Source organism: Eschrichtius robustus, chromosome 21 (genome assembly GCF_028021215.1).
Source record: "Eschrichtius robustus isolate mEscRob2 chromosome 21, mEscRob2.pri, whole genome shotgun sequence".
NCBI lineage: Eukaryota > Metazoa > Chordata > Mammalia > Artiodactyla > Eschrichtiidae > Eschrichtius > Eschrichtius robustus.
The window spans coordinates 20,102,825-20,128,387 of NC_090844.1; positions in this window are offsets into that span (position 1 = coordinate 20,102,825).

Below are 25,563 nucleotides of genomic sequence, written 5' to 3' on the forward strand. Positions count from 1 at the left end.
TTACAAAGTACCAAAAGACATGATTAGTTGTGGCTGGAGGGGGCAACATTTGACTGAAGATTTTGGAACTGAGAGAGGAGGGCACTGGTCATCAGCAAACAACAAATGAAACAGCTTAAAATTAAAATATAGACAACTATGTCAGTAATAGTGCCTCAGTAGTTCCTTCCTCCAGGGACTTTCCACCAGCCATCCCTCTACGTAGAGGGAACCTGCTCCCACACCATGGGACTTCACTCATGCCTCTGCTGCTCAGCCTCCAACTCTCTTCCCTTTAGCTGTTCATCCAGAAGCCCAGATTACTACTTATTTCTGCAATGCCTATGGATGCTTTTTCTAACAAGGACAGGGTATGAAAACAATGAAAGTCTATTTCTCTTATTTTCTCTCTTTCTTTTTTCTCTCTTCCTGCCTAACTAAGGAGTGTCCACTTCTGCTGATGACAGAAAAAATTACCTTGACAATGGAGGATAACTAGGTTATTCTGGATTGATGCATGATCAGTTTAGGGTTTTCCTCAATCAATTCAGGATTTTCATGGGATCCATGCTTCCTTAGTGGACAGAATTCCTGAGGTTTCTTCTGCTCTGTGGACTCTGCTTACCCACCTCCATTCTCCTCTTGGGGCCCAAGAAACTTGTCTCCTCTTTCCTATACCCTATTAGGGAGCACAGGACACTGATGTAGGCACCCTTAGGATCTTCCTTTGATGTAGCTCCCTCAATTATTACTGAAGTACCACCCAAAAATCATTTTGCATACGTATTCCCTATTGGTTTTACATCTGTCAAGTTACCATTTTAAAATCGGGTTACAGATCCTTCTGTTCTGGGAATCCCCTAAATTCAACTGGCATTTCCATTGCTCTGGCCACTCCCCTTGGAATAAACCCAGGGAAATTTTACTCTCCTATTTACTGTCCAGAGTACAAACTCCGTGCCCAGAGTTCTTAATGAAAATCCATGCTCTTAGAGTCCCATGAAAGAACACTTCTTTCCTTCTTAAGAGCCTGAAATAACAAAATTGTGTTTTAACTTAGACACAACACAACTAAGTGTTTGAAACTTAGAGTTTCAAAACTCTAAGTTCAGCAATTACTAATTTTTTCTAGCCTTCATAGCCACCCTACCCACCAATGGCATTGATTCAATTAGCAGAGAGCATATGGCAACTTTTCATATCCAGGAATAAAAATTAAAAATTTATCTGTTAATATCTCCAAAATATTTTTCCTCTACATTTCTTAAGAAAAAAACAATAGTCATATATTTCTTTCTTAGCCCAAAGTGTGTTATTTTCACAGTGAAACATTTCTATTGATATGTATTTTTACATATATAGTTCATGTTTTGGCACTATGTATGGTCAACTGTTAGATTAACAGCCTTTTGTTTTGTTTTATTTTTGTCATACTGTATGAAAAATGTTAAAAAAGAACATAGATTCATCAGCTACATAAAAACTATAAGATGATTTGAATTTCATTCAATTCTACCTCATAGTAAAAAGAAGAAAACTATTTTTGAATCACATTTAGGTTAATAATGAACCGTATAATATAGGAAAAATCAAGCTTGTCAAGATGGCTAGTGTAAATCTAAGTTTCCACAGGAACTCTAAGGAAGAACATAGAAGCTGTCAGTTTTATGTGATCACTATTGCCTATAGAAAGTGTATTATATCATATATCATGTGGAATATGGGTGACTTTGTTAGCAAGGCTGTCCTTTATTTTTAAAGGATGCAATATTTAACTTAAAATTCACACATAGTTGATTTTTATTAATATTACTAGATAAATTATATTCTTCAAATACGACAGATTCTGTATTTTTTAAAGAATGAGATGTTTTCATGTATCTCCCAGAATGATACGTTGAGAATCACTATTTTATAACTAGAAAAAATTAGTGGTATATGGAGGGTCTCTTGGGTTATATCATAAAAATTAGGATGGAACGCTCATAAGAAAAGTTAAATAGAACCATAATTATATTCTTAGTGATTATTGTAATTAAATTCACCCTGTGTCTTACTTGTGAATTACTTGACGTTGAGACGACACTGACGAAATTTCAGCTGCTCTGAAAGTTTGGGAGAAAATTAATTTTTCAAAACACTACTGGCAATTTAATACACATATTAATTGATATTTAACTGTATGCAGTGAAATTGTTCCCTGAAAAATTAATTACCTTATTCTCTATTTGGGTTAATTATGAAGCAATACAACTTCAAATTAAAAGTGTAAATGGTTTTGGTTTAATTACATTGTGATCATTAATAATGTAGGTATGTTTCTTCCACTTAAGATACCTATGATCAAAGAATATTTTCCCCAAGAATTCTTGGAATAGATTTACTATATTTTGGAGAGGGATGCCTGGGTATATAAGTGGAAAATGAAAATGTATTAATAAGAAAAGTTACCGGTGGGATTCCTATGCAGAGTCAGAATTTAAAAATTAACAACCATTAGAGTATTTGTTAAGTACGATGAATACAAGATTCAGTAGCAGGAACAGGATCAGATTATCCTGTGCATGTCAATTGTTGGCAGAAATGTTGAAAAAATTATTCTATAAAATATATCACGTACTATAAGAAGGATATGTAAAGGGCACATATTATTTTCCTGTCTCTAAGAGGGGTTTGATATTTGATATTTTAAATGATTTCATTTCTCTTTTGAATATTTCCTTTCCTGGGGAAATTTAGCTCTGAAATTTTCAGTGTTTTGAGCCAATGCCACAATATATCTTCTTATAAAAAGCATACTTTATCCTTCTCCATAAAGGAAAATTCTTGCTTTTTAGCTGATAATCTTTAAGTACCTGGAGGGATAACTTAGCAAATCATAGAAACACTGTAATTCACAGCTTTCTAACCAGTCACTTTTGATAATTTTTCTTCTTTAATATATTGTCTGTGTGGAACAGAAGACTTAAATTTGACCTACAGACACTGAGACATAATATTTAATTTAAAAATTACTTAAACTCATTTTAGGAAAATTATTTCATCATGAATCATCAATTTAAGTTTATAAATTGACCATTTATCGTCTCCTGTTTTAATATTTTCCACAATTATATTTTTAAAAACCTTTCACTCTTCACCTTTTACTGGACAGTGATAACAGAATTTTAATCCATGTTCCTGCATATAAAAATAATGGGGCAATTTATGAAAAATTCAGATAGACTACTTAAACTTTTATTATCAAATTGACAGGTCATGAAAGTTTGCCTTGGGCTTCTACAGCTTAGTCTTACATGGAGAAGAATCAGGTCGGACAGAGTATTTTGCATTTAAAATATTTTCTCCAGCTAGATTTCAAGCTGACAGTCTCTCTAAAATAAAAAAAGTTGTGTAAAATTTAAAAACATTGGATGATATAGCACTTAGCCTAAATGTATAATTGGCAAATATGTAAAATAAATCAGCAAAACACTATTCCAAATTTTTACATATTCAGCAGGAAAATATAATTTACCTAAGATCAAATAATTCATCAAGAGCAAATCACTTCAGATTTGTTCAGTTACTGCTAAGAATTTGAAAGTAATAACTACAAGTCTCCAAGTAATTTACTCTACCATAGTTAATGTTGACAGTACTGGATGTTTTCACTGATAGCCCCCCATTTAACAATTTTGTTTTTATAGATATCTGGGGTATATGACAATAAAATATATTTTTTGCAGTTTACCATAATAACATGAATAATACTTATATTTCTCAATTTACTATGTCAATAATACTGATTTACCACAATTTACAATATAGAATATTAATAAATGTTCTATAATTATAAATATTGTTTATATTTAACACAAGTGGTTTCTAATTCAATAACCCCACATCTGCTTATTTCAGAATTTAATAGTAATTAGGTCCCCCACCAAAGACCAAAACATCTGAAAGTTTTCACTTATTTTCTTCTACAGTTATTTCCTCTGGAAACTAGGCATTTGCTATTGGATTTGAAGCTTTATTGTCCCATAAACTTCTGATCTTAAAATAATCCTAAATATTCAATGAGTAAGTGTAAGCTTTCATTGGTGTTTCACGGGATGTTTTCCAGCTACCTGTCCTTTCAGATATTGCCTGTGTTGTTTTCTCATGCCCTAAATGGACAACTGGGAACCCCTCTCCTTGAGCTCATCCTTGAATCATTCCTGGATGCTTTGACTTGTACACAATGCAACAATTCATTTCTGGCAGTGAACTGAATAGAATACATTAAGCACACATCCTGCATTCGGAACTGCTTTCTGTTTACTTTGAATTGTAATTCAAGGCATTGAGGTCAGGCTCTAAATCTCCGGACATTTTAGCCCCTAGTTTTCTCATAAATTTTTAGCCCTGTTTGCTCTGTCCTATGGCAGAAAATGGCCTGAGATAAGATGACTTCATGTGTGTTATTTGGGTGTAGGGAAAGGAACAATGCTCTCCTTTCTCCCTTCCTAGAGAGGCCTGACAATATGCCTTCTCACACATAGAACAGGACATGAGAGCATGCCAAAGCCTGTTTTCTTCCAAAAATTTGCCAGATAAAGAGAGACGGTGGGGGAAAAAAATCTATTGATTAAAGGAGAATTAAGATATACAAAAAAAGAATCTCTAAATGTGGACTTTATTTGTGTTTGGCTTAAAACAAGTATTTTTTAAAAAATCTTAAGACAGGGAAATGTGGATTCTGACTTGTGATTTGCTTATACAATGCAATTTTAACTGTTTTATGGATGATAATGGAATTGCAGTTGTGTTTTGTCAAAGTGCCACTATTTCATACTGAAATAGTTACAGACTAAATGCTATGCTCTGGAAATTGCTTCAGAATAATTTAAGAGGATTGGGCGTATGGATGAAACAAAATTGGCCATGAGTTCATGAGTTGATAATTATACATGCGGGAGGTCCATTATATGCTTCTCTATATTTATGTATATGATGCAATTTTCCGTAATAGAAAAAAGAGGTTCTTGAAGATAATTTTTTATGAGAATAGCATTGACATTAGGCTAAATGTTCATATATCACTCCACTCTGGTATGTTTATAATGTTTGGTACTGGTATGGTATAGGTCTGAGAACCTGAGATAATAAAGAGTTTGTGGTACCTGTATAATACAATATAACTTTATAAAGTTGAATATATAAAGAAACAGATGAATATAAAGGTATAATAGATATGGAGTATACTTCAGGATTTATTATGATATCCTAAAATAAAAAATACAAATCAACCTATTTACAAAACAGAAACAGACTCACAAACATAGAAAACAAATTTATGGTTACCAAAGGGGAAAGGGGAGAGGGGAGGGATAAATTAGGAGTTTGGGATTAACATATACACACTACTATATATAAAATAGATAATCAACAAGGACCTACTGTATCACACAGAGAACTCTGCTCAGTATTCTGTAATAACCTAAATGGGAAAAGAATCTGAAAAAGAATGGATAAGTATACATGTATAACTAAACCACTTTGCTGCACACCTGAAACAAACACAGTATTGTAAATCAACTATACGCCAATAAAAAAGAATAAAGAAACAGAGAATATAAAGGGATAATAGATATAGAGTATACTTCGGGATTTATTATGGTGTACTGAAATATAGATGAATTTAGACGATGAAAAAACCAGAGCCTGATGCCCTCATATGCTGCTTGTCTAGTTAGGAAAGCCATTCAGCCCTCCAAGCCTCAACGTCCTCTTCTATAAAAATGGTAATATGTGTGCCCACCTCCAAGGAGTACTGTGGAATTGAATACTTTGTGAAAGCTCCTAATGCAATGAAATAAGCCCTGGTACTTACATAATTCTTACTATGTTCTAAATTTGTTATCAACATATATTAACTCATTTAATCCTTACAACAACCCTGTGAGCTAAGTGTCTTTATCATGAAGTCTTACAGACCAGTAAATAAAGGCACAAGATTAAAAGAATCATTCAGGTACGAACAGGTAGGAGGTGGCTGCATTGGGATACACACTCTGCCATCTGACTCCAGAAGCTGTGCTCTTTATCTGGATATATGACATAGAGCAAAATGACGCATAGTGGATACTTAATAAATGTTTACAGGATGAGTAGCGGTGGTTGCTTTCAGTGGTAGGATATGCATGAAAGAAATTAATTTTTATATTGTTTTCATTAGTGTCATCCCCTCCCAAAATTTATATCTTACATTTGAAAAATTAAGGTAAAAAATTCTGTAATTTAGTTTCTCTATGGCAAACTGTTAACTTGAGCACTTACAATTTAACAATCACGGTACTTAACACTGCATATGTCAACTTAGTTTATGCGTCCAGCAGCCATAGCAGCCAGATAAGGTAGGAAAGATTGTCCTTATTGAACAGAGGAGGCAAGTGGAGTTAGAAGTTAGCGAATAACTTGCCAGACAACGTATAGCTTGTAAATGAGTGAAACTCTGTATACATGAAAGGTGGTAGAGTTGATTTAAAAGCCCATTTGGATAATTTTATTATCCAAGTATCCCAAGAAGGGACAAGAAACTAGCAATTAATGTGTACCTGTTGTGTCCCCAAATTTTTAACAATAATATTACATTATACTCTTAATTATAATCTTCTGAGAAAGGTGCTACTATCTTATTTGTCTATGAGACTGAGGCTCAGTGAACTTAAATAATTTGCTTAAAATCACACAACTAGTAAATTGTGAAGCAGGTATTTAAACCCAGCTTAACCTATCTTCAAAGTCCAGGCATTTGGCACTGTATCAAATAACGGCACTTTTTGCCTTCAATCACTTGAGACAGTAATCACCAGCTCTAGTGTCCAGCCAAATATGATTCATTTCAGTCTTTGTATTTTCATACGATGGCACTCCCTTTTGAAATGCTATTTTCTTGACTGGAGAATACACTTGATATGGTTATTACATTTCCAAGTGGCAAATGTTTTATTATTAAAATAAGTGATAGGTCTTATTCACTAGGGCTTCTAAGCCCTGCTTATTAGTTGTCATGCTTGCTTCTATTATGTGTACTTACGCATATGCCATTCGTAGAATCATGTGTATCGCCTGTAGTAAACTGGAACCGTCAAGGTTTTGGATCATCTGAACAAAAACTCACCAGGATTTGAGTTGGGATACAGGAAAGTATAAAAGGATATTATTCCAATCTAGTTTGTAATGCATTGCTTGAAGAGTTACGGTAATTTAATGCTGAGGATTATTCTTATGAATATACGTACCCACTCTTCTTGCTTTTTCACATAGGAAGCCTACAGAATTCACTCTGTTTATTTCAGTAGCCTCCAAACTTTTACCACATGACTTTTTTTCCTCAGTGAGTCAAGGAAGAGGGCCTAAAAGAAATCTAAATTGTGTTCCTTTCCTTTTGGCAGCATCTTAATACAGATGGACAGATAAAAATATATTCCGATGATAGTGAGAAGTATGCAAGATTAAGAAGCCAATTAATTGGGGGCTAATTTAATTGGGCAAAATTTGATAGAAGAGTTGGGGTTTGAACTGAGTGGCTAAGGCGTAATTTCAGTAAAGGAGATACGAGGAGATCAGATTAGAAGGGCTTTCGGTGAAAGGCTAAGAGAATGTGCTTTATTTCAAAGCACATAGAAGTCGATAGTGATTCTGAGCAAGGGAAACAATCTTTTTTTTTTTTATTTTAATAAATTTATTTATTTATTTATTTTTGGTTGCACTGGGTCTTCGTTGCTGTGCGCGGGTTTTCTCTAGTTGCGGCGAGCGGGGGCTACTCTTCATTGCGGTGCACGGGTTTCTCACTGCGGTGGCTTCTCTTGTTGCGGAGCACGAGCTGTAGGCACACGGGCTTCAGTAGTTGTGCCACGCGGGCTCAGTAGTTGTGGCTCGCAGGCTCTAGAGCGCAGGCTCAGGAGTTGTGGTACACTGGTTTAGTTGCTCCGCGGCATGCGGGGTCTTCCCGGATCAGGGCTCGAACCCGTGTCCCCTGCATTGGCAGGTGGATTCTTAACCACTGCACCACCAGGGAAGCGCAAGGAAAACAATCTTACACAAGCCATATTTAAGTAAGATTTGGTATGGCAGTCTTACGTTCAGTGGATTGTGTCAAGGAGAGTTTATGAGCAAAGGGAATGCTGTTGTAGCCATCCAGATGTCAAGGAATGAGGTATGGTGTGGAATGGGCGTGGAATTTTGAAGGAAAACGGACTAAGGATGAGAATGTATAGAGAATGCATGCATGGATGATGATAGATGGATAGATTGATATTTCTACACTAATTAAAGAAAGCATAAAGATATTATAATAAAGATTAAACCCTCAAAATATCGTGGCGTAAAAATGGTAGGAGAACACTTCTGGTTTTATGTCAATACTCTGGGCTTCCCACTCCCAGGCTCTTTGATCAATGAGAAGTAGTTTCCTTTCTACTTTTAACTCTGCTTTCCTCTAGGTTATTCTCCACATCTGCATGATCAAATTGGCACACTTACTTTCCTTAGTGTGGCGGAAAGAGCACAACCACGCCAAGAAATTTCCTTTACAGCCAGTGAGACAGTGTCCTGTAATACGTGCAACAGAGTCCACAGATAAGGATGCTGTCACAGAGCCATGCTGAGCTGCCAGAGAGCCCAAGCCGTGGCCTCTGTGCATTTACCTGATTTCCATCATTTTACTTCTCTAAATGTTGATTTCGCTATTTGTTACATATTTCCTAAGTTTGTTATGAGGAGTATTTGAGGTAATTATTCCAAAGATGATTGTTACAATTTTAAAACGTTGTACAAATATGTTGTTACTAGTGTTCAACACACAGTGAGAAAAAAATATAAAGCAAAAGATTAGTGGAAACTAGGAAAAGGCAAAACTGCCTTTTTAATCATTTTTTTTTTCATTTTAAGGATGATCTGTTAGCACCTACCCAAAGCTAACACTATCTATTCATATCCTAATAATCAGTCTAGCACATTTAGGAAAAAGTAAAAGAAGAACTTCCTCAGTGCAGAATGTTAGTTGATTTAAAAGGCATGGCTTTGAATTGTAGGGACTGGTATTAATAATGGTGCCTGTGATTCAAGCGCACTTAGCAAACATCTTCTAAAATGCAGTCTTTGCCTCATTTACTTCTTTAAGTGAAGTTTTCTCAGGGGAGACAATGAGGTAGCAGTTAACATTAAAAAGCAACACTGAACAACTGGAGCAGAAAGGATGTAAAAAAGGCACATCCATTTGAAATTCCGAAGGGATTATGTAAGCATTTTGCATGTTTCTTTCCCATCTTTGTAGATTTAATTTTTAATGGTTACAAATTTTCTGGATCCTGGGTTCTGAATTATAGATGCAGATAATTGAATATCAATACTTCGAAAATGAAAGTTAGCAATTCCAAAGTATTTATCTATTGGAATTAAACGTGTGCATGTATGTACGTGTGTGTGTGCATGTGTGTGTGTGTTATGGTCACACACACTTACTGTTGTCATGACAAGAATAAACCCTCATTAAAATTCATTTTTGAGGTCACCCAGGTCAAAACCCTTGATTATTTTCAAGTTAGTTCAATTTTAGTATTTTCATCATTTTGGATATTGTTCCGTACTTATGTCTTGTCTCTCTAAGAAAATAGAAAACCCTTTGATAGCAGGAAATGGGTAATCGATTTATTGGTCTCTCTCTTTGTGTTAAGAAAATAGTAGATGCCTCAAAAATGTTACTTTATTAAAGAAAAGTGTTTAATGGCATAGAAAGGAGAGGAAAGAGATCTGAAGGCATGTTTCTGGTCTGCTAGAAGTTGAGGTGCAGGTAGAAAAACACAACAAAAACTAAATAGTGATAAAAGCTGGTATATAAAATTAAGCAAATGCCACTCTGACAGAAGTTTAGAGTAAAAGACATCAAAGGCAAGGAGATATAAATTATGTAAAATAACTTTTAGGAACGAAAGCAAAATTTTAAAGAAATAGAGAAGAGTTGAGACGGCATATGAGAAGCTGGTAGAACTCATTTAACAATAGCTGAGAAAGGGAAGCCTTAGTGCTAGAAATAGTATATTATGAATTGGGCGATTGGGATTGACATGTATACACTGATGTGTATAAAATTGATGACTAATAAGAACCTGCTGTATAAAAAAATAAATAAAATAAAATTCAAAAATTAAAAAAAAAACTAATACTAAACTTTCTCTGGGTTGTTTGTATGGAAATATGTTAATATAAATGTTTCAGACATTACATGAAATTCCTAAAAATCTTATATGTTCTGGTATAATGTTATAAGTCATAATTCTAGTTATTTTTAAATGTATATCTCAGAAATAACTAACTTTCCTTGTCTATTGCATTATTATGAACTTTCATCAAATCTTTAACCGGGGTCATTTTTAAGTCTTTTGTCATTTACAGACACTTCTGGGTGTACTCTGATGCTTTTGCAAAAATGTTCCTATAAAAGGGTTTCATCTTCAAGGAATTCATGGAAAAGACTCTGGCAAGTACAGGTTTCTGGTAACTGACTATACTGCTGAACTGAATGAATAAGCATTTTCAGAACTCTAATGGAAAACTGATGAATTCATGAAAGTGCTAACAAAAGATGAAGATGAAAAAAAAATTAATTACATGGGACTGAGTGAACTGATGAGGATGATTATAATTTTTGTGACTTTCTGTTTGAATTTTAAAAAAAAGTAATGCCACAATGAATATACATGTACATTAAAAAAAAAAAAAAAGACAACTTTAAGTCCCCTGAGAAATTTTAAATAACTTTTACTTTCAAGAGAATACACACCCCCTGGCAACCACTAACCTGTTATCCATCTCTGTAATTTTATCATTTCAAGAATGTTATATAATGGAATCGTATGGTATATAACCTTTTGGAATTGACTTTTTTCACTCAGCGTAATTCTCTTGAGATTCACCAATTTGTTATCCTCAAGGATAGGTGTGGGTGGGGACATTTGGAGGTGGGTATGGTTATAAAAGAGCAATTTGAGGGATTCTTGTGGCAGAAGAATAGTTTTGTGTCTTGACTGAGGTGGTGGATACATGAACCAATAAAGGTGATCAAATTATATAAACTAAATACACACACACCAATGAGTACAATTAAAATTGGGGAAATCTGAATAAGAGCATTGGATTGTATCCATGTTGAGATCCTGGTTGTGACACTGCACTATAATTTTGTAAGATGTTACCATTTGATTTTACCAACTGGGTAGAGGGTACATCGGATCTCTTTTATTTCTTACTACTACATGTGAATCTATAATGATCTCAAAATAAAAGGTTTTAGAATACAAAAAAAAAAAAAAAAAACCACTTAAGAGGAAATCTAGTAACATAAAATAATCCCCAAGTTGTAAGAAAAGATAAGTAAGAAAATTTATAATTTTGAAAAAATAATTATTACACACACACATACATAATACATGCATATAGTTTTTCCTGATTTTTAAAGCTGATAAATAGTATATTATTTGCTTAATATTCCTAGAAAAATGTAACACAATCATTAGAAAGCTTTTTGTTTTTCCAAGTGTGAGGGGAAAGCTCTAAGCCTTAGGGCTGACCTTGGTGTGTTGTTTATATACTTCAGGCAGGTTTTTTCCATATCTCTTAAGTTTTTATTTTCCTGTATTTTAAAAGTTAATGATAACATCATTAGGTTTAAACGAGCTGGCATGCAAAGTACCTTATAGTGTGCCTGGCACGTAATAAGTTCTCAGTGTTACAATGTAAGGAAATAGTATTATGATGATATGGATGAAAAAGGATGATGTTGTAGCTATGCAAAATGATAAAGCACTATTGCTTAGAACTGGTGATAAAGTTCACCAGCATATTAAGTAAATATTAAAGAGCTGTTCAGTGCTGAGTGCAAGGATTCCCTGATCAGTCATTCAGCAAATGTTCGTTTAGTACCTGCTTTCTACCTTGTGCTGCTCTGTGTGCTAGTGATAGGGCAGTCAGCAAGGGGGGGTCCTCATTCTTAAAGAAATCTGGGGGCTAGAGGATGGGGGCTCAACTGTAAGGAAGACATAACAGCTGCCTTCAATGAGTTCAGTCGAGCAAAACACTCTTACATATGTTTCTGCATCCGAGTATGTTTGGGAAACTGTTTTTACATGAATGAATGATATCGGTGAAAAGGGGTTACAACAACAACAGAAAACACTAAATTTCCTGGAGGGCAAATACTTGTAGACTCCTGTATCCTCTATATGCCCTAACTCTTTGAGATGCGTCCTTCACAGAGAAGTGACAACTACAAATACTTTTAGGTAAGTCTAATTTTAAATGTCACAATATACTTCACCCAAATTTCCAAGCCAATTATTTCCAGAACTTAGAGCACTACCTATGGTAGGTCCGGTGCTAAACTTGGCCTATCTACACTTTTTTGATTCTTAGCACTCAGAGATTCATACAAGTGGAAGAAGCATTGCAAGTTCTATAATTCATGAGTTTTAGAGTAGGATTAACATTTATCTCAAGATTAACACGGGTATGTGATAGTATAAGTTTTCATCTTTGTCATATTTTTGCACTATGTATCTATTCTACTTCTCCATTGATGCTGCAAGAATTTTCCTGCTAACTTGAGAGTAACACTGCTGTAAGTGAAAATGTGTTTTTGACCTTATGTGTTGGTGTCAGAAACTTCACAGCTAGAGGTAGCCATGTTGCAGGGGTTAGATGAAAAAATATCTGTAACTGTGTTTATGAGATACAAGGGAGATTATGAAACACACACAATAAGTTTAAAATATGAAACCAGGGATGGTAAAGGTAATTAAAGGCAGTGATATGATTTCAGAGGGAATATTAGTATATAAAATTTTGTACATCTAGGTTTTTTGATTATAAAACAGGGGAACACATTTGGGTCTGAAGTTCCTGGTCAAAACACATAGGGAAAAAGTGGAATTACAAAAATTATATTGTCAATAAGATGAAAACACCATCTCCTATGGGAAAGCACAGCATTTCCTGACCCCAGAAACTGGGGAGAAATAGCTCCCATGGATTATCCCTGAAACATCTACTGAGTTCTATATTGGACAACCAAGGAACTACAAATATTTCTTTTAGCACCTCTCAATACAAGCTGACAATCCCATGTTAAAATATAATCCAGTGAAAACAATCCTACAGGGTAAAAAAAAAAAAAAAAAAAAAAGGTCGAAGAGAGTCAGCTCTCCTCATTGAGAGAAAAATCTAGACTCCCTAGCATGGGAGCTTACATATGCATCCGATCATTGTTTATCTATATTATTTTATGCATCTAAGCTTTCGATAAGAACCAGACCCTGATTTTCCCTCCAGGTTTGACTGATCATTGTTACACAATTCCCCTTTAAATGAGGCTGGAATCCTTTGGTATTGTCTCTTTTTGGACATTGCCATGACCTAGATCTTGGAGGCATAAAAGGGAAATAGCCTGAAATCTTTTCCCACTTCTGAAGGCTGAGAATTTCAAATGTCCAGTCACTGGACCACCTAGATTGCTGAAGTCATGTCATTCAATTCCTTCCTCACTTACCTTATTTTTTCACCCAAGTGAACTTGCCAAAAGTAACTTTGTTTCCAAGTACTTTGTTAATTCTAGTATTATGGACCATAGTTTATAACAAGATGTATACCCCATAGGGTGGTTGTGCAAATCACCATGGAATCATGCATGTAAAGTACTGAGTACAGAGCCCAGCACAGTGGTTCCTGTGATTGCACTTTGGAAAATCCAGGGCACTTTGAAAAAGACTGAGGCTGCTTTTCACCTCCAGAGACTTTGATTTAATTGGTCTGGGGTGTGGCCTGGGCTTTGGAAGTTTTAAAAGATCTATAAGTAATTCTAAAGTAGACAGGAATATGGGAATCACTGACCCAGCACCTAATAAATGCTCCCAAGATTAACTCTCCCCTACTTCCAGGTATGCTTTGATGAAAACTGTGGTACTAAAGGCATCACATGCTAATTGTAATTTCCCAGATATGTTTTAATATTACAGCAGATACCATATAAAGCAGCATTTCTGTATTTCTGTTTAAGGTGAGAAATTACACACACACTTTCTTAAAGTATCATAAAAATGTATTGTGCAACTTACACCATTAATCACATCTTTTTCTACATTGAAATAAAAAAAAAAAGCAAATCACGAGTCCAACAATTATGGGTAGTTCAAGAGCTGATTTTGCACAATGTCAACAAGTAAAAAGATGTGCTGAAGCATTCAGTAATGATCTGCAAGTCAGCAAACAGTGATAGCAGCTGCTTTATAGGTAGAGGAAAATTGTACCTCGTTTTCACCCTCGGAGTATACGTGTTTGATTCACTTCCTGTTATAAATGTGAAAATGTTCATTAGACTTAAAAAAGCGTAGTCTCATGTCATGTACATAAAGTTGATGTAAATTAACTGATTAAAAACATGGATACACTGGGTTAGCCTAAATAATCAACAGGGCTCCAGCAAGAATAGAATCAAAGAGGTTCAGAATTCAAAGGCAAATTTACAGGTCTCCTTACCCAATCCTCTCACGTTGCAGAGGAGGAAATCCTTTTCCAAAGTATCAGCAACTTTTTCAAGGTCATAAGAAGATCTAGTAGAAGAATCCAGGTTAATTCCATCTATCTTCTAAACCATTGAACTTTTTTGATTATGTGATTGATGATGACTTCCGAGAAAGTGAGCTGCATTGGATGCCAAAGCTTAAAAGTCCAAGTCTAGATTCCTTTATATCAGAGAAGAAAGCACATTCATTAAGGTGGTGCCAAAGCAAATACTGCATTGACAAAGTGAAACAAGCAAGAGACTTTATTCAAAGCAATTCCAGCAGAGGAGAGAGACCAGAACAGCGTCTAAGCTCAATTCTGCTGAAACAGAAGGTGGGAGTGGAGTGGGAGTGAATGGTGTGTGTGCGCACGCGCTGGGCTGAGAAGAACGCAGACCATCTTTGTTTGTTAATTGGCTTTATGCAGAGGAAAAGTAAGCATTCTCTAGTAGTTCTACACCTCCATGGTTAGGTTCTTACCTTCCCACAGAGACTGGGAAATAGGAGCGCTAACTCTCTGCCAGGGTTATGTCTCAACGAGATGGTGCCCAGGTCCTTGAGAAAGATATTATATAACTGTTAAGAGGTTTTGAAAAAGCTTTATAGCTCACAGGGGCAAAGAGAGAATGGATAAATGGTAATAATAGTTTTAAAATAACAATATATTTAAAATTTTAAATATTAAATTAAAAAATTTTAATTTAAGTTTTTAAAAAATTTTAGAAGATTGGATTATAAAATTAAGTTTCTACTATCTCTCCATTACCTTGAGTCTTGAATAAAACATAACTTTTACTATCACTGCTAAAAAAAAAAAGAATAAAAAGAATGGACAATTGTAAGTTTTCTAGAGTAAATGCTCTAAGAAAAGGCAGGTGGGGGGCGTAGAGTCAGGAAGAAGCCTGTTTAAAGTTCTGTCAAGCCAAGGCAAAGGTTAAAGCTGTTTTGGTCAGAAGAAATGCCCTGATTTAATTTTAGATGATACCATATTTTTAAACTCTTTGTATATTCATATCCACTTTCTTATTTGATTTTCATAGCAAGTTATGAATTTGCAGCAACCAAAGTCATGCTTATTTAGTGGATTAGAATATTGAGTCACAAGGATATTAACCATCCTAAGTAAGTTGCAGAATTGACAGGTGATAAAGCCAGGATCAATCACAGCCCAATGGCTAGAAATCTTCAAGAGAGCCAAAGACTGGGGCTTCCCTGGTGGCGCAGTGGTTGGGAGTCCGCCTGCCAATGCAGGAGACACGGGTTCGTGCCCCGGTCCGGGAAGATCCCACATGCAGCGCAGCGGCTAGGCCCCTGAGCCACAACTACTGAGCCTGCGCTCCGCAACGGGAGAGGCCGCGACGGTGAGAGGCCCGCGCACCGCGATGAAGAGTGGCCCCCGCTTGCCACAACTGGAGAAAGCCCTCGCACAGAAACGAAGACCCAACACAGCCAAAAATAAATAAATAAATTAATTAATTAAAAAAAAAAAAAAAAAGAGAGCCAAAGATAGTGTTGGTAATTTTAAGCATGTACTATAGTAGGAATGTGAGCAAAATATGACTTATTAGCATGCCATAAAAATCAAATCCTAACAATGACTTACTGCAGTTGCTGAAAATGACCTCAAATATATTATTTATGTCGAACTTATCCAATATGGTAGGCACTAACTGTATGTGGCTATTGAGCGCTTGAAAAGGGGCTAGTCTGATTGAGATGTGCTACAAACATAAAATATGCACTGGATTTTGAAGTCTTAGTATAAACAAAGAATATAAAATACATCATTATCATTTTTCTTATTGACTAATGTTGAAATGGTGATGTTTTAGATATTTTGAGCCAAATAAAATATAATACTAAAATTAATTCCACCTCTTTCTCTTTGCATTTAAAATTTTTCTACTAGAAAATTTTAAATTACAAATGTGGCTTACAGTTTATTTCTATTGGACAGCATTGGTTTTAGGCAATTAAATCAATATAAAAATTAAATAAGGTTTGTCATACAAAATTACTTATTATGTGGATAACAAATCAAATACTCTTGTGAATATTTTGGAAGCTATGACACCGATAGTCCATTTAAATGAAAATAAATTTTACACTGGCAGTTAAAGAAGACCTATGAAGAAGGTGAAGCTAATTTTAAATGCTTTGGGTATTTTGAAACTGACTTTTAGTCGAATCATTTTGATGAAATGATTCCAAAAAAATTACATATATGAAAAGAGGTGTCAGGAAAGGGTGGTAGGGAAGCTCAGATACACAGTCATACAAAGCCACAGATCAAAAAGGCATTATATACACAAAATAGCTGCTATAAATGTGCCTGGGAACATTCACTCTTTAGTGCTAAATGTAAGGTGCTCTATAACATCATAAGAGAGTTGCAAAAATGAGAAATACAGAGTCTATACTAAAGTTTTAGATTCTTATTTCAGACATGCAGTTTTAACCAGGACCTTGACAGAGGGACCAAAGCATGTGCATGTTAAAAAATTTCTGGTCTATACATCAATCATTTTAACTCTGTTAGACATTATAATCTTGTGCCCTTATAAAAATAAAATACGTCTATAAAATAGACAATATTGACTCCATCTTCAGCTGACAGTTGATTCCATTTTTAGTTTATAGCCAAGATGGAGTAAAAGGAACCAGCTTTATTCTGTCACTTGAAACAAGAATAATGGACAAACATGTGAAACAACAGTTTTTAAGTCACTGTACAATAGACAATGGTTCCTGAGAGATGTGAAACCAAGAAGTAAGCCTTATCATTAATCTATCTATGTTTCTTAAGAGAGTTCCCAGGCCATAAAGATGGGCAGTAAAAATCACGGGACCTGGTCTACTCCCTGGATTGAGGAGGTGGAGCTCAAAGTCCCATTTACAACTTATTCTATGAGACGTGGAGTAACCTGAAAGCAAACACAGACAAAGGTATTTGGGGGGGAAAAAAAGCAACACTACAGACCAAGGTACCTTATTGATAGATTCAGAAACTCTAACCAAAATTTTAGCAAATAGCACCCAACAACATTTATGAATGATAAAGTTTCATCACTAAATAGGATTTATCTCAGGAATGCAAGAGATTGGTTTAACGTTTGTAAATCAATCGTAATTTACTATATTAACAAAATAAAGAAGCGACACTGTAAAATCATCTCAGAAAAAGCACTTGACAAATCCAGCATTCACTCCTGATAAAAATTCTCAGCAAACTAGGAATAGAAGTGAACTTTTTCAAAAAGGGGGGGAATACTTATGAAAAACCTTCAGCTAGCACCATGCTTAATGATGAAAGACTTCATGCTTTCCCCCTAAAATGAGTAATACAATACAAGTATGTTTGCTCTGACTTCTTCCAGACTAATAATAGTAAGGTTGCAAGATAAAAGATCAATATACAAAGTTAATTGTATGTCTATAAACTAGCAACAAAAAATTTTACAGAAAATGTGAAAAACACAGAAAAATGTAAAATGATGCTAAGAGAAATGAAAAATACCTCCGTAAATGGAGATATATGCTGTGTTCATAAGTGGGAAGATACAATATTTTTAGCATTGCAGTTCTCCCCAAATTGACTATAGCTTCAATGCAATGCCAATCAACATGTCAACAGGCTTTTTAAAAGTGAAAATTGACAAACAAAAATTCAGTGGAAATGGAAAGAAATTAAAATAGCAAAAATTACATTGAAAAAGAAGAACCAAATTGGAGGACTAACACTACCTGATTTCAAGACTTATAAAACTACAATAATCAAGCCAGTGTAGTATTGGCACAAAGGTAGACCATTTATCAATGGAAGTGAATAGAGTCCAGAAATAGGAACATGCGTATGTGAACAACTCATTTCAACATAGAAACACAAGTAATTGTATAAAGTGGTGAGTCTTTTCAAGGAGTGGTGCTAGAACTGTCAGATATTCTTATGCAAATAAATGGATTTCAATCTGTACCTTGCACCATATAAAAAATAACTCAGAATTTATCATAGGCTTAACTGTGAAGTCCAAAATTTTAAAACTTCTAAAAGAAAACTTTCTAAAAGAAAATATAGGGGGAAAATCAAGCCTTTTTGCCTTAGGCAAAGTGTTTTTTAACACTAAAAGCACAATCCCCCTCAAAGAACAAATTAATACATTGGACTTCATTAAGTTGTTAAAAAATCTGCTCTTTTAAGGGTCGTGTTAAGGAGGATGAAAAAAAAATCTAGAGGTAGGTGAAAGTATCTACAAATTATATATAAGTTAAAGGACTTGTATCAGAATATATAAGGACATGCACCGCAACGGCCGCAACTAGAGAAAGCCCGCAAGCAGCAATGAAGACGCAACGCGGCCAAAAATAAATTAATTAATTAATAAAAAAAAGAATACATAAGGAATTCTTAGAACTCAATAATAACAAAACAAACAATCCAGTTTAAATGAGCAAATTATTTGAACAGTCATTTTACCAAAGAAGGTACAGGGATGGGAAGCATGCTCATTAAAAGATACTCAACATCATTAGTTGTTAGAGAAGTGTGAATTAAAACTGCAGTGAGATACTACAATCCACCTATTAGAATGGCGAAAATTAAAATGACTGATCTCACCAAGTGTTGGAGAGAGCGTGGAAGGACAAGACCTCTCATACAACAGGAAATGTACAAGGGTACAACCATGTTGGAATATAGTCGGACAGTTTCTTAAAGTTGAAACATACGCCTCACATTTCAGTCCTGAGTATTTAACCAATATATTTGAAATGCATATATTCCTACAAAGACTTATACATGAGTGTCCCTATCACCTTTATTTATAGTAGCCAAATACTGGAAATAACCCAGATGTCCATCAACAGGTGAATGGACAAAAATTCTGTGGTACATCATACAATGGACTACTATTCAGCAATAAAAAAAGAATAAACAATTGATAGATGCTACAGCGTGGATGGATCTCAAAATAATTAGGCTGAGTGAAAGAAGCCAGATTAAATAAAGAAAAGGTACATTCTGTGTGATCCCATTTATATAAAACCATAAAAAATAAAACAATAAGTAAGCTGATATACGATGTCTTAAAGTAGATTGGAGGTTGACTGGAGGCAAGGGTTGGGGACTGTCAAGAAGAGAGAGGTATTACAAACTAGCAAGAGAAAATATTTTTGGGTGATGAATACGTTCGTTATCTATATTGTGATGATAGCGTATGGTTGTACACACATGTCAAAACTTACCAAATTATACACTTTACATGCTGTTTATGTCAATTACAACTCAATGAAGCTTTAAAAAATGATGAGAGTAAATGTTTGAGTGTGCAGTTGTGGGAAACATATAGGATAGGGTGTCACAAGACAATTACTGCAGTGACCTAAAAATTTAATATCTCATAGATATCCAAATTTAATAATGTGTCTTAATAACAAATGTATGTTGGAAATTGTGGGAGAAACATATTGGATTTTTTTAAACTTTTTATTTTATATTGGAGTATAGTTGATTAATAATGTTGTGTTAGTTGCAGGTGTACAGCAAAGTGATTCAGTTATACATATACATGTACCTATCTTCTTCAAATTCTTTTCCCATTTAGGTTGTAACATAATATTGATCAGAGTTCCCTGTGCTATACAGTACCTCCTTGTTGGTTATCCATTTTAAATATAGCAGTGTGTACATGTCAGTCTCAAACTCCCTAACTATCCTTCCCCCCCACCCTTCCCCTCTGCTAACCATAAGTTCGTCTTCTAAGTCTGTGAGTCTGTTTCTGTTTTGCAAATAAGATTTATATCATTTATTTAGATTCCACATATGAGCGGAATTTATTGGATTTGGATTTTAAGCTGCAAATACAAGCCAAGGGTTTTATTTAAAAGAGGGCAAGAAATCTAATTTTAGTGGATGTAAGAGTACTGTGTTAATTGGGTCATAGTTTCTCAATAGCTTTACATCTTTTCTAGCCCAGTCGCACTTGCCAAAAAATATAGTAGTATTAGAAGCAGGATGACTTAAATCTTCTCCTAATGCTAAAGTAGGCTGTATGGGTAAAGGAAATATTCTGTACTTCACAATTCCATCTTTTATCTGCACAGGAAAATATTGTTTTCGAGAGAAACAAAGCCCAAGTGAAAAGTCATCCAGGTCATTAAAAGAGTTTACACTGCTATATTTAAATGGATAACCAACAAGGACCTACTGTATAGCACAGGGAACTCTGCTCAATATTCTATAACAACCTAATTGGGAAAAGAATATGAAAAGAACAGATACATGTATATGTCTAACTGAATCACTTTGCTGGACACCTGAAACTAGCACAACATTGTTAATCAACTCTATTCCAATATAAAATAAAAAGTTAAAACAATTTAAAAATTAAAAAAATATTTAGAATGTCATAAAATTTGAAAGCCTTAGCCTCCAATTATTACCAATAGTATATAGACAAATGGAATCTCAAAATGTTTCCTCTGCCCAGATTGCCTTCCCAAACACCACAACCAAGAGGATATTTTCTTCTAACCGTTGAATAGTCATATTTGGAGTCATTTTCTCAAGGCAGTATATTTAAACCTCCTCCCCATACCGATAGCATCTTCCTTAACTGTTTATGTTTCACTTTCTTTGTGTTTGTGCAACCATCTGTACAAACATCTTCTATAGCCCTGAGCCCCTTGATTTTTAATTATCCATTGACTGGTCTATCTTGCCCATTAGACTTTTAATATCCTAAGAGAATGCAATGTAATATTTTCATAACATCTTAATCTAGAATCTGCTATATGATAAATAAATAACTAAATGTTAACTAAATTGATCTATTTGGAGGGTATAACCCTGGTTTAGAGAAAACCCTGATAAATCTCACATTTTCTACATCCTTCTTTTGCCACCATGTCTGCTCTATAGATATTAATCAGTAAGTTTAAATAAAATGCTCAGGTTCTAAATGTTCCCAGCTGATCTATTCAGGTGATTTTAATCAATCTGTCACAAAAATCATAATAGAAACTACAGTTATGTCGTATACTATATGTTTGATAGTATCAAGATGAGATACCACAAATTGCTTGAATAAATCGAATGAAAGAGCCAAATGGAGTGTGGATTCTGATGGTAATTCAGCCACTAAACTAGAGTCACACATTCATTTTAACCAATCTGATGAGACACCAAAATTGTTACATTTTATTCTTATGCTTATTACACAGCCATGCCCAGATTGGGCTCAATAAATTCTAGGTGGATTAAATTCTGTACAAGATGGGTACATTGCATCACCTATTTATTTAATTCAAACAAATGCGTACTGGACACTTTGTATTTGAAAATAATTTCCCGGTGGAAAGCTGTATAATAGGAGTGACTGGCTCTGGCGTGGAGCTTTAGAGCTCCTCTGGGTAATGCAGTTATCTGATTGTAAGTACAGAGATTTAGGCACAGATCATTTTAAATTAACATTTTATTCCAGGTATTTCTTGAGTATTTACTTTGTTCAAATGCCATGCTAGTGCCTGAAATTAAATGACAAATAAAATCAAGCACTGTTTCTTTCCTTATGGAGTTTACAGGTATCAATCAAATAATCATATAAAGCAGGAGGGGAAACTCAGTTGCGACAAGTGCCCCAAACAAGAGGTAAACCTTGTAGGAGAGACTAATCGAGGCATTTGACCTACACAGGGAAGTCAGCAAAGGTTTCTCTGAGAAACTGATGATTAAGCTGAGATAGGAAGTGTCAATAGAAATTAACTAGGGAAAGAGAGGAGAACATTCCAGGCAAAAGAGAGAGGAGGTACACAGGCGTGTCCGGAGGGAGCATTGTGACTAAGGGTGATCAAAAGAAGATCAACCTGTCTGTGGAGACGCAACAGAGGAAAGTGTTGGTCATAGACAAAACCTCTGAAAAATAAATGAAGAACAAGGCTTTCTCACTGTAAAAACAAGGCAAGCCTTTGGCTAGAGTGTTGCTGCAGTATGGAGAATGGATTGGGTGGGATGAAGTGGAAACTCATAATCACTTGTGAGGCCGTTGTTATCATCCAGATGAGAGATGAGTGGATTTCAGACCAGCCTGGCGGTAGTAGAGGGGGAGAGAATGAATGAATTAGAAATAAATTTAGGAGGTTCAGTGGACTTTGTGTGGATTGGATAAGGTGGGGAGTCAAGATTTGGGGCTTTGCACGACTGGATGCTTTAATGACTGAGATATGAAATGCTCAAATTGGCCAGTATTTTCTGATTGGCTGGAGGTGGACAAGTATACTGGTTTCATCGTTAGACATGTTGAGTTTGAGATGCTTTTGCAGATACAAAAGTTAATGTCAAACAGACAGCTGAGTAGGAGAATCTGGAGCTCAGAAGAGGGTTAGAGATAGTTGTGGGCTTTTTTCATTTAAGTCATAATTAAAGACAGAGGTGTGGATGAGCTCAGGAGAAAGTAAAGACTGAGTGGATAAGATGAAGATGAAAATAGGAAAAAACGGATGGAAAATGAGAAGTCATGTGTGCACTGTGCACCTTGGGCAAGCGGACTGGAGACAGAGCACAGGTTAGAGGCTCAATAACTTTGTACCTCAAACTATAATCAAAGACTGGAATTCCAAATCTTGGATACCACAGGAGACCTGCATTTTAATAAGATCTCCAGGTGATTTTAATGCAAGAAAGTTTGAAAAGTGCAACTCTATGACACTCTGTGCTATAGAGTAGGGACTTTGCAGTTTACTCATTCCACTCCTTACAAGACCATGAGTGACTTAAAATGAGAGACTGACTCTAAACTGTGTATTCGTGGAGTTTAGCACACTTCCTGGAATATATTAAATTTGTAATAATTATGTAATGAATGAATATATACAAAACTGGGAGAGAATGGAAAGTGAATGAAGTGAATGAGAGCATCTTTTTTTTTTTAATCCACCACTTTTTTTTCTATACTCCTTTCATAAAATTCACATATACCTTCACTCAAATTTGACCCTGACTATAGTTTAAATTCATAGCTTTCCTATATCTGTTTGTCATTTATTCTCTTTCCTTTGAATAGTCTATTGAAATAAAGCTGAGTTCCCTACCCTTCTCCATGTTGGACAGCATATCTCTTCTATGCTATTTCCTTACAACAAATAACCTCAGAGCAATTTAGAGAAGGTGCATGCATGTTAAAATTGTGTTACATTTCGCTTTTTAAAAAAAATTTGACACTTTCACAGGAGCAAATCAGTGATAATATTATGCATTGCATTCATAACTAGAAACTGGTAAATACGGTATTATTAAAATGAAGTTTTAAAATATTTTGTTTTCCTTTGAAATTGGAATACTTTTTGGATATTTTGTAATTAATACTTGTACTTTGCAAAAATTAATAATACACAAAGTCCTTTATAATCTTATATTCCCCTAGAGTTAATCATTGTTAACAATTTGTGTATATACTTCCAGATTTTTAAAAAACAGATACAATTATATGGTGGGATAAAATAGAACATTTTTCTATGTTACAAAATAAAAATATACAGTTGAATGCAGATTATTTATGATGAATCTCTTTTTTTAACTTAATAGCTTATCATCTCCTCTTGATCTGATTATTTATTTCCCTTTTCTTATCTCTGATAACATGAATCCATTTCCCACTCCTCCTTATTCTTTTCTTTTCTAGAATACATTCTTGCCCTAGTTTTGTCTATATTTTTGGTTATCTGTTTTTCCATGTATTTTTGTTTTCTAATTTATTTATTTATTTTGCATTTAAAGCCTTTAGTTTTTCAGGTGTCTCTTCTTGTTCATTTTTTCCAGTTTTCTGGAGGTCATTATTTTAATGACTTACAGAATGGCAAAAGGACTTCAGGCAATTTTTTGAGTGCTCATTTGGCAGCATTCTATACATTTCTTAATCTAAGAAGTCTACCATTTTAATTTTTGTTTCTTCTTTAATCTAAAAATTATGGAGCAATATTTTTCTTTTAATTCCAAATTTTAATTTAACATTATTATTAGATTCTCTGTAGTGCAGTTTGAGGTTATATCTTGAAAGCTGTCTACTTTTAGAATTTATCAAGATTGAAATTATGGCCCAGTATATGATGAATTTTGATATAATTATCGTATGAGCTTTAGAAGATTGTGTTACTTCACTGTTTTAGCAGTAAAGTATTATAAATAGAGATCTTGGTATTAGTACAGATAACCAAAATCATTGGTTGTATTATACAAATACTCCATATCATTTCTTCTCTACATAATCTATTGATTTATATTTAAAAAATGGTGTCTTATTATCTTTGATTAAGACTGTGGTGCTTTAAATTTCTCCCTGTATTGCTAGCAACTTTTCATTCCTTTTATATTGTAGTACATTTGCTAGGTGCATAAAGATTTGTGATTATTACATAATATACTGCTTGTATCTATTTAACATTCTGGCCTAAAATTCTACATTTTTGATAAGAATTATGTATCACCACCTGTGTTTTCTTTTGTTTGCATTTTCTAATTTAGTCATTTTGGCCTACTTTTATTTTCAACTTTCTTGTCAGTTTTTTCAGGTGTGTGCTCTTCTAACCCCAATCCAAAATGGCATGTGGCTCTAGGAATTTTACTCTAGAAACACTGAACGGCTACTGTCAATGAGCCAGATATGAGTGGTGCCAATGAGGAGGAGATACCAAATGAGTTAGATTCATAATCAAGTCAACTACTGATATCAACTGGCTTTACCTTGAATTCTGGGAATTGTGGCATGAATAGTTGTCCTCATTGGATCCCCTCCTGAATTTACAGATCATCCTAACACACTGTTATCTCCCCACTCCCAATAAACCAGTTATGTGACTTTTAGCATCATATAACATAATTGCTTTGGATTAGTATACAGAGGTGAGTCTCCTCTTGGGTGGATTAGAGCTAAATGGGTTCATCCTCTGAGAAACCACAAGGGAGTTGAGGGCCTTGGTGTTTATGAGCTTCATACAGTTTGAGGGACTCTGA